At 49.8% G+C, this 3362-nt stretch overlaps 1 pseudogene; it reads right to left on the reverse strand.

Annotated features, from left to right (window-relative positions):
• Positions 1–710: 710 nt before the first annotated feature.
• Positions 711–1920, reverse strand: LOC125509389 (E3 ubiquitin-protein ligase SINA-like 7; annotated as a pseudogene).
• Positions 1921–3362: the final 1442 nt, after the last annotated feature.

Below are 3362 nucleotides of genomic sequence, written 5' to 3' on the forward strand. Positions count from 1 at the left end.
TCTGTGCTGCTACTTCCGCGCAACAGGACATGTCGGCTGCTCTCGCAGCGAGGCGGGACATCTCTCATGCTTCCGCTTCCATGCTCGCCTCTCCCTGGTGGCAATCTCTCGACCCAGAACTCAAGTTGGCCATGGCAGACGCAAGGGAAGGATGATGAATGGCTTGTTTGTTTTTGTGGATGAGGAGTTGAGGAGGAATGTGCAGTCATCTTGGCATACCTGTATTTATAACCGAGTACTAATACGCTCCTAAGTGGGAAACGTTTAGGTTGTGATCGGTGTGAACAGGTTTGCAATTCAATATAGCGTGGAGTAATTTGGAATGCGACAAGACGCAAGCTCAAAATTTATTGACGGTTCAAGTTTTGAAGTGCGGCACTATTCCCGGATGGAGTACTTCTTTTTCTACTCTCCCCTTTCCGGTTTTATAGGGCTTATCTCAAAATTTTAGTTTTTCCATTTTATAAGGCTCAATTTGGTTGTTCCCCAACACATGTTCAGATTCCAAGGTACATTAATTCATTGCATGCAAGTATTAAGAGAAAATTGACCAATGCATGTACTTTATGCATGCATGCATTGCAATTAATGCATTGAGAAACATAATTTTTTATCGCCACCAAAACCCACCATTTCTTAAGCTAAAGTAGACCAAGGTAATCCCTATATTAGCATATTACTAAGATAAACAGAAGGCACTGTAGAAACATTTAGGTTGTGAGCTTGTCAATCTAAATGTGGAGGGACACAAGCTTAGCCCCGGCCAGCAGCTTGGGCGGAACTGTCAAGAAGGTCAGCTCCTGCACGTCGACGTCACCGGGATCCTTGCTGCTTGTCACCTCCATTTCCACCTTGACGGTGTCGGTCGTGCCTTTGGGCTCCCCCGGTGGGCCGTTCACCCACAGCTTGGCCACGTAGTGCGGCAGTGGGGACGCCCCCGCTCTGATGCAGACGACCTACACGACGATAGGCGCCGATGTCGAGCACGCCGCCGACCAAGAAAAATGCGTGGCGGTCCTCGTCCACGAACAGCAAGAGCCGTGGCTCCGACAGTGGCACTTGTAGCTAGAGCACCTTGCCATACTGGATCCTGTGCACGGGCATGGGATGCGCGGTGCTGATGTGGTGGTAGAGCGCCGGCGGCGGGCCTTCATAGCCGTAGACGGGAACGGGGCATTTGCAGGGCGCGAGCGGACACACGCTCTGGTGATCGGCGAGCTTGTGGTAAGTGACATAGAGCCCACAGCCTTCGTGCGGGCACTCCACCCTCACCGACGAAAGGACGGAGTCCACCACTGTGTTCTGCACGTCGAAGCCACCGCCGCGCTCACACTTCTGGCACTGCCGCTGGTTCCCGGGGTGCTCGACGCGGCAGTCCGCGCAGGCCAGATGCCCTCCCTTGCACTGCAGAAATCAATCGAACAACACATCAATCAAGAAACCTGCACCTTGCTCAATCAGCCGAACAGATGAGGTGTATTCGAACCTCATACACTGGAGGCATCAAGGGGCAGAGGCACAAGGGGCAGTGGAGCACGGTGAGGTCCATCGAGACCTTAGAGAGCTCCATCGTCGGGTCCTGTTCGATCTGCATGATCTCGCCCTCCTCGTGCACAACCATCTCTCGACTTGGGCCGGGGTATTACAAAGCTTTACCGTCACATATTTTATACTACTTCAAGGTGCATTAAATCAACACATGCAAGTATCAGAAGGAGAGTCACGGCATGCATGCATGCGTTGTAATTAATGCATCGGTAAACGCAAATTATTGAAATGTATCGAGTGCAGTGCTTTGATGTGTCGCGTCAACTTGTACATCCACGAGAAGTTTGATTATCCTCTCCCTCGCCGACTTAACTGCACCTGCCTTTGGCTATATGACAGGTTGGCCACACACCTACCGGGCCCACCTGTCATACACGCAAAGGCAGGAGTGTCCCTCCCTCGCCCATGAGCGTGGTGGCTGGCAAGACTAGGAGAAGCTTTCGCTACACGCTCTCCCTCCCGCACGCGGTGGACATGCAGCAGTTCAATCGGTGTCAGATGGCCAGAAGCGTACTGTAGTACTCCTCCAGTGCAGTAGTACTCCATCATTGTTCGACTTCCCGAAGAGGCGAAGAGCTAAGCGCAGCCCAGACGCTCGTGTGGCAGTTTCATGTGTAGAGTAGTCTAGGATAGCGTGTACCGTGCCTGTAAGCTTAAAATCATTGGGGTCGGCTCCATGCTATGTGGCCGTCTCGAAGTTTTAAAAAAAATTAAAATAGTCTTCTAGCCCTACCTGACACCCTGGTGATTGCAGTTTGCACGCTCATCTGGTCAAGACAGGAATATATATTTTAATTTGTTTTTTTCTTCGAAAAGGTGGGACTCCCCGGCCTCTGCATCAGAACGATGCATACGGCCACATATATTTTAATTTGTGGTGGGTAAATGTTAGAGGTTGCAGCAAATATATTGTACACTATGGGTCTTTCAGCCAAGTTTAGAGGCAAGCATGTGGGGCCAGTGCTATGATGTGTCACGTCAACTCGTACAACGAGGAGAAGCTTGATTTTACTACACGCCTTCTCCCTCACCCATGCGCGCGGTTGCTCACAAACGAGGATAGGCTTTTACTTAGTAGGACTTCTACAACAAGCTATCCGTCCTGCTCGCGGTGGACGGACATGCAGCAGTGGATTCGACACTGTAGAAGCAGTAGTAGTAACACATTGTTCGTCTTCTCCAAGAGGCGAAGAGCCAAGCGCAAACCGAATGTTGCAGTTGCGAACATTGGAGCATGCATATAGCCAGGCTCTTGCATGAGACAAAATTTCTATGTGAGCCCACTATTGTACTAGTACGTACAACTACTTGCTAGTATAGCCCTGTAAACCAGAAAGGAGTATTTGCCCTTCTAGAGATTTCAACAAGTGACTAGACTACACCGAGACGGAGTACATATGGAGCAAAATGAGTGAATCTGCACCGTAAATAAATACGTACTAGTTCTATCGTTTTCCTCTCCTACGTGCACAATATTGAGTATACTGACTAGTCTCTTTTTGACACGCATTTACGTTTTTTACACAGTACAGACGCAAGCGCTCATATACACGTGCATACACTCACCCCTATGAACACACACACGCACGACACTTTCATCTTGAAATTTACGAAGTCACCATAGGCACCTCGTCGTCGACGGGTCCATAGGTGCTTGAATGCCAAGGAGGGAGAGGGTAGCGGTTCCCGAGACGTTGAATGGTCAATGATGCATCCTCAATTACATGCAGAGGGAATTAATTGGAGAAGCAGAATAGAGCCAGCACGATGTGAATGCAACCGAGTTTGGACTCTCATATAATAAAGGCGCCCCA

This window comes from Triticum urartu, chromosome 5A (assembly GCF_056163025.1).
Source record: "Triticum urartu cultivar PI428250 chromosome 5A, HENAU_Tu73, whole genome shotgun sequence".
Lineage (NCBI taxonomy): Eukaryota > Viridiplantae > Streptophyta > Magnoliopsida > Poales > Poaceae > Triticum > Triticum urartu.